The following is a 12,721-nucleotide window of genomic DNA, read 5'->3' as shown; positions in this document are numbered from 1 at the left end:
TCATTACTCACTTTGCCTCGGAGCCTCACAGTTTCTGAACTGTGTTAGCCAGAAGCCTCAGACTTCACAAAATTCACTTCTGCACTACTACAGAGCCTTGGATCTGCGAAGCGGCCTTCCCCGTGTCTGATATTTCAGCTCAGCTGGATGACTGCAGAGAGGCTTCGTCCACAATTTGACCAGAATTGCTCCGCCTTATTTCAATTTCGTTTCCTTTTCACTGTAAGAAGACTATGCTGAGACCACTGTTCAATTTGTTTTTCAGCCATTGCAATATTTGTTTTCCAACTACGATTTTTTATTTTTGCATGATGTATAAGTTGTTTATTTTTTCATGATGTATAAGTTGTTTCACAAACTTCTCTGAACTTACAAAACATAATTTCCATGGGACACTTCATGAATCCTATCTTAAACTTCATGTTTTATTAACCAAGTTTCGTAAACCTAAAAATTAGTGGTTATTATAAATATTCTTACTGAATTCAATGCAGGTTATCTTTTTCTTTTAACTTATAAATAAATAAGCCCTATATGAACAACTTGCCAGACTTCTTGTTAGATTCCATGCATCGTTAATGTTTCAGTGGCATGACGGATGGATATGAGACCTACACCGGAAACAGGGGAACTCAGTTGTCTGTGGGGCAGAAACAGAGAATAGCAATAGCAAGGGCAATTATAAAGAATCCAAGCATCTTGCTGTTGGACGAGGCAACGAGTGCTTTGGATAGTCATTCAGAGTAATTTGTTCAAGAAGCACTGGATGGAGTCATGGTAGGAAGAACTAGCGTGGTTGTAGCTCATTGTTTGAGCACAATTCAGAATGCTGACAGTATAGCAGTCATTGAGAATGGCAAGGTTGTTGAACAAGGAAATCACGCTTCTCTACTGAGCAAAGGTGAAGGAGGTGCATATTTTGGTTTGATTAAACTGTAGCAACCACATTAACCAATTATTCAACCTGTAAGCTAAACTGCAATAACCCTCATACTCATCACAAATGTGACCAGTTATAAAGAGTGCAGGGCAGTCAGCGCAAAATTGATATTTGAGTTGTTTCGCCAACTGTATCTGGGATGATATGTGTATATAAGGAACATCCATCTGGTAAAGGCTGACACTTTGTGGTGTTTACCTATGGCCCACTCCACATTCTAAATAAATATAAGCCAGAAAACATGCGTGTTTACATTACTATTTCTCTTTCAAATAGTATTTTTGGTTTCTGCTCCATTAGAGACCACGAAAGAGACCTATTTGTGATCCAGAAAACAGGTATGCTTATATAATTACTACTATTTCAGTTAGTGTTTTGGATTTCGGCTCCATTGATATTCTCCTAACACAGCCTGAAAGGAGCCATTTGTGGTTATGGATAGCTGATAACTCCCCACCTCGACAACTTGGATACATTTCAATCGTCTAGGGCAACTTATACCACATAAATCAGATCTGAAAAGTCACTCTTATAGCAGTTATAACAGTATATATATATATATATATCAGCAAAACATGCCTGATTTTTGAATGATGTATCATATCTGGAATGGGCCAAAGCAATTTTCTATGGCTTTGTTCTGGTTAGGGATTTTTTAAGCAGTACAACAAAGTTTCTTTATTTCACAACCAATAAGTCATTCCTTGCAAAATTTAACTTCCTATATTTACAGTGCACAATACACTAATACTGTTAGATTTCAACCATGCAAAAAACACAACAGTGTTCAATTGGTCCAATTTCACTATTAAATCAGTTCCAAAATACAGGCCCCACTATTCTGAATTCAACAAATCTGAAAATTACCACATGACGTTAATTTCGGTCAGCATCCGATACAGATATAACTAGACAATTACACAACGAAACCAAACTATCCTACTTAATTTTATTAGTGAGGGACCCTGTCAATCTCAGAACAAAGCCTTGCCTTTCGGTGAGAACTTCTGAGATGCAATTAAATTCAGAATGTGGTTGTGGGCATCTCATTACTCACTTTGCCTCGGAGCCTCACAGTTTCTAAACCGCGTTAGCCAGAAGCCTCAGACTTCACAGAATTCACTTCTGCACTACTACAGAGCCTTGGATCTACGAAGCGGCCTTCCCCGCGTCTGATATTTCAGCTCAGCTGGATGACTGCAGAGAGGCTTCGTCCACAATTTGACCAGAATTTCTCCGCCTTATTTCAATTTCGTTTCCTTTTCACTGTAAGAAGACTGTGCTGAGACCACTGTTCAATTTGTTTTTCAGCCATTGCAATATTTGTTTTCCAACCACGATTTTTTATTTTTGCATGATGTATAAGTTGTTTCTTTTTTCATGATGTATAAGTTGTTTCACAAACTTCTTTGAACTTACAAAACATAATTTCCATGGGACACTTCATGAATCCTATCTTAAACTTCATGTTTTATTAACCAAGTTTCGTAAACCTAAAAATTAGTGGTTATTATAAATATTCTTACTGAATTCAATGCAGGTTATCTTTTTCTTTTAACTTATAAACAAATAAGCCCTATATGAACAACTTGCGAGACTTCTTGTTAGATTCCATGCATTGTTAATGTTTCAGTGGCATGAGGGATGGGTATGAGACCTACACTGGCAACAGGGGAACCCAGTTGTCTGTGGGGCAGAAACAGAGAATAGCAATAGCAAGGGCAATTATAAAGAATCCAAGCATCTTGCTGTTGGACGAGGAAACGAGTGCTTTGGATAGTCATTCGGAGTAATTTGTTCAAGAAGCACTGGATGGAGTCATGGTAGGAAGAACCAGCGTGGTTGTAGCTCATTGTTTGAGCACAATTCAGAATGCTGACAGTATAGCAGTCATTGAGAATGGAAAGGTTGTTGAACAAGGAAATCATGCTTCTCTACTAAGCAAAGGCGAAGGAGGTGCATATTTTGGTTTGATTAAACAGCAGCAACCACATTAACCAACTATTCAACCTGTAAGCTAAACTGAAATAACCCTCATACTCATCACAAATGTGACCAGTTATAAAGAGTGCAGGGCAGTCAGCGCAAAATTGATATTTGAGTTGTTTCGCCAACTGTATCTGGGATGATATGTGTATATAAGGAACATCCATCTGGTAAAGGCTGACACTTTGTGGTGTTTACCTATGGTCCACTCCACATTCCAAATAAATATAAGCCAGAAAACATGCGTGTTTACATGGAATGATGATCTCCCTGTAAAATTCTACAAGGGTTTCTGAGACAGTCCAACAAGTAAAACAAAATGGCCTTTTCATTCCCAATTGATTTTACTCAGTGAAACACATTCATTGTTAAGCTTACTGTTTCCCACCTCAAGCCATTGGAGTGCAGGAAAATTACTTAGCAAATGTGTAACTTACTTCCCTATTCTATTGGCTGTGTTGAGTGGAATTTGTGGTGGGAATGTGCACAGCATCCTACTAACCAAGTTTAAGGCCGAGACACAGACCATTCCTTGTCATGGCCTTAACCCCAGATTTATCCCTCCTTGAAACATGATAATATCCAAGGAATGATGGTCTCCCTGTAAAATTCTATAAGGGTTTCTGAGACACCATTGGGAAACCTTTTAAATGTGTGCTTGGAAGCTCTTCATCTAGAACCACTTGCAAAGCAAACTAATGCAGGCATCATCAATATAAACCACAACTCGGCCAACAGGAACTCAATTAATGATCCCAGGCTTATCATTCTACTTTACGTGGCTTACAAGACTCATGGAGAAGAATTAACCACAAAAAAATTAAGCTTGAAAACTATCTAGTGGGTTGGAGAAATTCATCAAGAAGATCTGCTCCTCAAGATTGATTTTGATAAAGTCCTACACAGATTAGAATGGTATATTACTTCAGATATGATGATATGGATTGGTATCCTAAGGTCAAAAAAGCAATGAGGTACAACGTTTAGAACCTAACTAATCAAGTTATTCTGCAATGGTCCATCAGAAAGGGTTTTATTTGTCCAATAAAACATTTCATCGCAGCTAATGCTCTAGGTTAGCTAGAGTCAAGTGCAAATCGAAGGAATGATCATTATCAAGTGCCTACAAGATGTTTTAAAATCAACTTTGTAGATGACTCTGTGCTCTCTATAGAATTAGCCCAATCTTTGGATATGATGATGTGTTGGATTTGGCCCAAGTTCGAGAAAGCAGTGAGCATTATGTTCACCAAAGCATCTGTTAAGTTTCAAGCTGCGCATCCAGTATTAAGAAACAAGTTACAACTAAATCATAATTAACAATTACATCTGAATCAGGTGATTTTTTATTCAAACATGGATGGCACAACAATGTTGACAATGTGAACATGGAAGAACTTCTAGAAGTTGGTGTTGAGACAACGCCCAGTCAACCCAATGGCAAACTGATTAGGTTCTGATGGATGTGCAGCAATCACAAGCGGATAGACATTGCCATTGCACATATAAATCAACACGAATTTCTCAACAACAATATAAAACAAACAATAGGACCAGCTGGGATCCCTGCTATTTAGATGAGGATAATTTACCAACATTGATTTACACAGCAGATCTTAGAATGACGACAATTTAAAATAAAACTGTTTCTCAACATCCTCACAACTTTCTGAGAATAAACCATGATAGCTTGATGTTTTATGGTTCAAACAACATTTACAAAGCATATATACAGAGATAACAAACATTGCTAGAATGGTTTGAGATTCGAATCCAGAAACCAGAAGTTCTTTTTCAGGAGATAAATGCCAGTAATTTTGGTTCACCAACTGTATCTGGGATGATATGTGTATATAAGGAACATCCATCTGGTAAAGGTTGACACTTTGTGGTGTTTACCTATGGCCCACTCCACATTCTAAATAAATATAAGCCAGAAATTTTTGAACAATGTATCATATCTGTAATGGGCCAGGGCAATTTTCTATGGTTTTAAATGAACAAACGGGTGTAAATGTATGGTTTGATGCAAGACTCGTGATCTCAATTACTTGCTGAATTGGGGCTGGTATTCTTATCAGGGACTTATCATACAATCAACTTACCAGAGAGATCCCCTTCAATATTGGGTTTCTACAAGTGGCTACTCTGTAAGTGGAGATATTTCCAGGATTGAACTGTGTTCTAGTCTCAGGAATTTTGCGTTGAATAGGCAGGGATATGAGATTATGCAGGTTGTCTAAGTAATGCAATTCATTGCATGGTATGCACTATTCAACCGACATCATTAATTTGGTTGCTTTAGTTGTCCTACCCTAATTTTAAAGTGGTTATCCTAGGTCGTTACAAGGAAACAAGTTGACCGGAAGGATACCTGAAGTAATTGGTCTCATGCAGGCTCTTACTATTCTGTAAGTACAGTGTTTTCTGGATCTCAACTTGTCCAAAATTTTCTTGTAATCGGATTAAAGTATAATCTCTTACATTTAATTGCATGGAAGCCTAGATCAATAAGAATCCATAATGATTTTGGATATTGTCAATATATTTCTTATGCAGAATCAATCAATATTCCTTCATTCATTGATAAATGTTTTGTGACGTTTGGCAAAAACTTGATTATGTAATTATGGTGTAAGCTTTAGTGTACTGATACATTTAATATTTATTACAGGGATTTGAGTGATAATCATCTTACTGGAACAATTCTTCCGATTCTAGGCAACTTGACTTACACTGATAAACTGTGAGTTGCTTGCATAGTTAATGCTCGAATTGTTCCCATCTGGGTTTGTGAAAGTCCATTACTTTTTGACTATAAATTTCCTTTATGTTCAATTTTCAAGAAGCTGATTCTGTTGTTCTTTCTTTTGCACTACTCAGATATTTACACAGTAATAATCTCATGGGATCTATTCCGCCAGAATTGGGGAACATGACAAAGCTGGGATACCTGTAAGAGATTCCAATCACATATTTTGTGATGATTGATATGTAAGAAATGGAAACTGGACGTGCATGATAAAAAATAGCTCTTTGATAGTCAACGGTTGTATGCATATGCAGGCAGCTAAATGACAATCAGTTGACTGGGAAAATTCCACCCGAGCTGGGGAATTTAGAGTTCAGCTGTTCAAATTGTAAGTTTGTGTCCAAACCTTTTTCTAGAAAGTGGAGATAAAAATGATAGAAATATCTTGAAACCTCCCATATACTAAACATTAATCTATGATATCTTTTGGATTCTTGCTGTAAGTATTTAACATTCCAAGGTTGTATTTCTTTTGAGACAGAAATCTTGCTAGAAATCAACTTGAAGGTCCGATCCCAGTGAATATTAGTTCATGTGTTGCTCTCATTTTCTTGTAAGTGATATAATCTTCAAGCCAAGTGATGAATTTGCGGAGCATAATTTCCCACTGGCTAACAATATTAACGCTGTGCCTTCATTGTCCTTTGTCCTGTAGCAATGTGCATGGCAACCGTTTGAATGGAACTATTCCTTTGGAATTTCAAAAACTTAACAGGCTAACTTATCTGTAAGTAATCCTGGGCCATATTCTAAATTGACCTATAACATAATGAGCTGTTGAATTGCATTAAGCATATTCAATATGACTAACGGATAACGTTGCTGCTTTTACAGAAATCTGTCCTCCAACAATATCACGGGAACAATTCCTGTAGAGCTGGGGCATATTATAAATTTAGACAGATTGTGAGTTTTAGTTATTCTAATGTCTTGGTTAAGGCTTCTAAGGTTCCCTTTTAGAACTATATCTAAAAACATAATAGCTGCAAGGGTAGTCCTTACATTTTTATTGCCTTGTGATGTGAATTTTTAGGGACATTTCTAACAATAATATATCTGGACCTATCCCGAGAGCTATTGGGAACATGGAACATCTATTAAAATTGTAAGTCTTGTATGTAGAAAAGTTTTTGAATTATTAAGCTACAAGTTTTATGTGTGAAAGTTATATTTATTTTTAACCCCATTGGATTATGAAAAGCTTAATGGGTGAGAGTTATATTAATCCCATGATTTCTATTGGATTATGAATTCAAGGAACTTGAGTGGAAATAAACTGAGTGGGTTTCTCCCTGCAGACTTGGGAAACTTGAGAAGTATCGGGGATATGTAAGTCCTTAGTATTTGATTTGTGTAGCTTGTGAACTAGTTCTATTTTCTAGTTCTTTCTACATCTCTTTCTGGTGTGCCCTAGCCACTTCATCAAAACAGTAACATAGTGCGGTATTTTTTCAATGCAGGGACCTTTCTGCCAACCAATTATCGGGTCCTATTCCTTCAGAACTTGGACAACTACAGAATTTGGTCTCACTGTAAGTTCCTTGGAGTGATCCCTAAATTATAATTTATTAATACCTTCACAATTATTCTGAAAATAACTCTGTAAATGGATAATATACAGGATACTGAATAACAACAGTTTATCATAGGAGATGCCATGGCAGTTGACCAACTGCTTTAGCCTTACTACTCTGTAAGAATTTGCCTGAATTGGTGCTATTTTTTTTTTCATTTCATCGTGAAATTATAGAGGAAATAATCCTCGTATATCAACTCGTAGTTATTCATACTGGAAACGATCAATTTGTTTTACAGAAACCTCTCCTACAACAATTTGTCTGGGAATATTCCTGTCACACAAAACTTTACAAGGTTTACCCCAGAAAGGTGTAGATATAATGAACACATTTTATTTCTAGATCAAATTCAATTTTCTTCTTGATATTGTTAAGTCTGTACATTTTATCTGATGGGAACGATTTTTGCCTCAGTTTTTTTGGAAATCCAGGTCTCTGTGGTTATTGGATTGGATCACTTTGTGCGATATCTGCCAGACAACCAAAAGGTGAAAACAGAACTAGATATTACAAATCAGATTCCATAGATTTGTATTAAATATCCTTTAGATTATATTGATAGTGTTATCTATTGATTGTGTAAATGGACAACTTCTGTGTCAACAACAGCTATTGTTTGCATCTCATTGGGTTCAGTGATATTAGTGTGTGTAATCACCATCGCTCTCTACCTTTCAAATCAACATAAACCATTCACTAAAGGGTCATCAAGCAAAACGGGTCAAGGTATTATGCCTCATTTCAAATTTGTTATTTCTCAGAGTAAAGCTATCATCTTACCATCAATATCTATGCCTCTTGTTAAAAGATTCTTGCATGTCCTGACCAGGTTCTCCAAGGCTTGTAATATTGCACATGGATATGGCCCTATACATGTATGATGATATAATGAGAATGACTGAAAATTTGAATGAGAAATTTATAATTGGCAATGGTGCTACAAGCACAGTTTACAGATGTGATCTTAAGAACTGTAAGCCAGTTGCTATTAAAAGACTCTACACGCACTATCCACAAAGCTTGCGGGAATTCGAAACTGAGTTAGAGACTGTTGGAAGTATCAAACATTGATCTGTCCTCCAACAATATCACGGGAACAATTCCTGTAGAGCTGGGGCATATTATGAATTTAGACAGATTGTGAGTTTTATTTATTCTAATGCCTTGGTTAAGGCTTCTAAGGTTCCCTTTTAGAACTATATCTAAAAACATAATAGCTGCAAGGGTAGTCCTTACATTTTTATTGCCCTGTGATGTGATGTGAATTTTTAGGGACATTTCTAACAGTAATATATCTGGATCTCTCCCAAGATCTATTGGGAGCGCTCTTATTTAACAAAGGAGAACTTTCAAACCAACGGCAATCCTGGTGTTGAGACAACGCCCAGTCAACCCAATGGCAAACTGATTAGGTTCTGATGGATGTGCAGCAATCACAAGCGGATAGACATTGCCACTGCACATATAAATCAACACGAATTTCTCAACAACAATATAAAATAAACAATAGGACCAGCTGGGATCCCTGCTATTTAGATGAGGATAATTTACCAACATTGATTTACACAGTAGATCTTAGAATGACGACAATTTAAAATAAAACTGTTTCTTAACATCCTCACAACTTTATGAGAATAAACCATGATAGCTTGACGTTTTATGGTTCAAACAACATTTACAAAGCATATATACAGAGATAACAAACATTGCTAGAATGGTTTGAGATTCGAATCCAGAAACCAGAAGTTCTTTTTCAGGAGATAAATGCCAGTAATTTTGGTTCGCCAACTGTATCTGGGATGATATGTGTATATAAGGAACATCCATCTGGTAAAGGCTGACACTTTGTGGTGTTTACCTATGGCCCACTCCACATTCTAAATAAATATAAGCCAGAAATTTTTGAATGATGTATCATATCTGTAATGGGCCAGGGCAATTTTCTATGGTTTTGTTCTGGTTAGGGATTTTTTAAGCAGTACAACAAAGTTTCTTTATTTCACAACCAATAAGTCATTCCCTGCAAAATTTAACTTCCTATATTTACAGTCCACAATACACTAATACTGTTAGATTTGAATCATGCAAAAAACACAACAGTGTTCAATTGGTCCAATTTCACCGTTAAATCAGTGCCAAATACAGGCCCCACTCTTCTGAATTCAACAAATCTGACAATTACTATAGCTTGATGTTTTATGGTTCAAACAACATTTACAAAGCATATATACAGAGATAACAAACATTGCTAGAATGGTTTGAGATTCGAATCCAGAAACCAGAAGTTCTTTTTCAAGAGATAAATGCCAGTAATTTTGGTTCGCAAATTGTATCTGGGATGATATGTGTATATAAGAAACATCCATCTGGTAAAGGCTGACACCTTGTGGTTTTTACCTATGGCCCACTCCACATTCTAAATAAATATAAGCCAGAAATTTTTGAATGATGTATCATATCTGTAATGGGCCAGGGAAATTTTCTATGGTTTTGTTCTAGTTAGGGATTTTTTAAGTAGTACAACAAAGTTTCTTTATTTCAACCAATAAGTCATTCCTTGCAAAATTTAACTTCCTATATTTACAGTCCACAATACATTAATACTGTTAGATTTCAACCATGCAAAAAACTATTTCACAACCAATAAGTCATTCCTTGCAAAATTTAACTTCCTATATTTACAGTCCACAATACATTAATACTGTTAGATTTCAACCATGCAAAAAACACAACAGTGTTCAATTGGTCCAATTTCACTGTTAAATCAGTTCCAAATACAAGCCCCACTATTCTGAATTCAACAAATCTGACAATTGCTACATGACGTTAATTCGGTCAGCGTCTGATACGAATATAACTAGATAATTACAGAACGAACCTAAACTATCCTACTTAATTTTATTAGTGAGGGACCCTGTCATATGATAGACAGGGCCGTAATCTTTTCCAACCAGTAGGATGCTTACCCGGCTGCTGTCGTAGCGTAGCTTTGGAGGAGCGCCTTCTCCTCTGTAGCAGGTGCGAACCCCAAACCGGTGACCAGAATCTCTGTGAAGATTACAAGCCACATGAAAAAGCTTTATAAAAGACTCCAACAATTTCATTACTTCCTCCAGGCACCTGAAACATCAGAGGCAAGAAAAAACGGCCTACGCGGCCCTCATGCAGCGAAGAAAGAGACATGTGGCCCTCGTGGAAACCCTTCTCCCTTCTCTGCAGGTCCGCCACCGCCCTCCTCAACACCCGCGCCCTCCGCTGATTTCTAAACCCTAAAAACCTTAACCTATTAATCAAACGGCTGATTTCTCTCCAATCGTCTAACATTAGATCTAACGGTTACAATTAAGACACAAAGACATTTGGAGGGTTGATTTCAGAGGGGAACGCCTTACGGCGTAGGAACGCCTTATGACGTAAGAACGCGTTACGGCGTAATTAATGAAAAAATTGGAGTGATAAAATGCTCCCAAAAATATGTTGCAGTGAAACATTGAAAAATTTCGAAAAAAGCATTGTTTGCTAGTGTTTGTTGAACCATCTTTGCTAGCCTATGTGTTGAAGGCTGTGACAGACGATTCAAACCTATGTGTTTGGTATTCTATGTTTATTGATTGAAGTGATGGCGTTTTTTAAAGCTTATTGATTGAAGTGATGGCGTTTTTTAAAAGCTTTATTGTGAAATTGTCATCCCCGGTGACTAGCAAGGGAAGCTGTAGTGCCAAGTCTAGGGTGCAACCTTGGACAACGAGTTCATTCAGAAGTATTTTGGCTCGTAATATTTTTGTTCATGTAATATTTATTAGATAAACTGAATGATTTTATTGATGACCATATATTTGGGTTGGGTAATATTTTTGATTCGTGTAGTATTTATTCACCTGATATTATAATTGAAGAGTTACAAATAGATTATGGGAAATTGTGTAACCAATTGAGTATGCTTAAGTTTAAGGGAATTAACATTATTTATTCAAAACAGTCTATTGAAAAAGACATAAGAATATTTGGTGATGGAAATGAATTTGCTGAAAGGTTGAAATGATCTAATATGATTCTATTTGTAGGAAGAAGTGATATTTAGAGTTTATATTAATATGGAGTAAGAAGAAAATACAAGTTGAAAATACCAAATTTTGGAGCAACAAATTCAAGAAAAGGTATGATAAGAAAGAAAATCAAAATTAAATATTTGAGCCATGTTTGTAAGCCCAATTGAGACTTAGACAAAAGGGGAAGTTAACAAGTAGGTCATGATTAAGAAAAAGTGTCAGGGGCTAGAGATGCATGTCCCTAGTCGATAGTAAATGTTTCAAAATCAATAGTGTGCAAAACTAGTTCCAATTTAACTATTAAATCTGCAGCTCAATCAATGTATAAATTGCAACATTTAGTAATAAAATAAAATAAAACAGTGTTTTGTTAACTCTTCCATTCTGATAACTCTCGCCATTAACAAACCAAAAGACCTAATTATGCCATTACCTGAGTATCGTGCCGTTGAAATCAAGCCTGGTCTACATAGATCTTTGCACTCCATAACCAGAATAATGAACAAAATAAATCTTTATTTTCTAAAAAAAGAGATGAAACTTCACATGTTGTTATGGGAGCCCAGCCCATAATCTAAGCTACTGTCAAACCTCATTATGGTGCGCTTGAAATCAAGCCTGATCTACATAGACCTTTGTAGTCCATAACCAGAATAATACACATTATAATGCACAAAATCATTGTTTGTTTTCTGAAAGATGGAGATGAGACTTTTTCCAAGTCAATCCAAGTTTAAAGAAACCTCCTTGATCCAATTTTAAGGAGAGTGATGCTTTGCTAACTTAATCCAAGTCCTTTAGGCTCATTGCTAGCTAGAAAAATCTAAATAGAAGGTGAAAATGATATGTAACCTAATGCGATGGAATAAAGGTGTGAAGGATGTAACAGTGCTTTATATTCTGTATTATTTATGTTTATATAAAATATATATAAATTTTTTTTTTACATATAATAATGGAAAAAGGTTTACAACGAGTTTACAATTTAATAAGAAAATACTAAAGCTAATATTTTTATTAGGTAAAATGTAAGAAGTATATATTAGGAATGCTTGGGGTTCAGAAAACTCTACACGGTATAAAGTACAAATTCTTATAAGTGGATAAAAGGAAAAAATGTTATTTAGATTTTATTTTTCTTATTAATAATATTTTATTTTATTTTATTTTTCTATTTTATAGAGAATAGTTTTTATTAAAGAAATATTTATTTGTTAATACAAATAATATTTTTTTAAATTTTCAATAAATTTATAAATTTTTAGTTAATTGATTTTATATTTGGTTAGTCAAATTATATAAATTTAATTAGTAAATCATTTAAAACTATTTTCAAATAACTATATTTCTAACTTAA

At 35.5% G+C, this 12,721-nt stretch overlaps 1 pseudogene; it reads left to right on the top strand.

The window, feature by feature from the left end:
- Positions 1 to 591: 591 nt before the first annotated feature.
- On the top strand, positions 592 to 8,509 carry LOC149183876 (uncharacterized; annotated as a pseudogene).
- Positions 8,510 to 12,721: the final 4,212 nt, after the last annotated feature.

The sequence above is a fragment of the Pinus tabuliformis genome, chromosome 3_2, assembly GCF_031772625.1.
Source record: "Pinus tabuliformis cultivar Carrire ecotype Pingquan chromosome 3_2, CPIR1, whole genome shotgun sequence".
Lineage (NCBI taxonomy): Eukaryota > Viridiplantae > Streptophyta > Pinopsida > Pinales > Pinaceae > Pinus > Pinus tabuliformis.
Note: the sequence above shows the minus strand (reverse complement) of the source record. Positions and strands in the feature narration are given on the sequence as shown.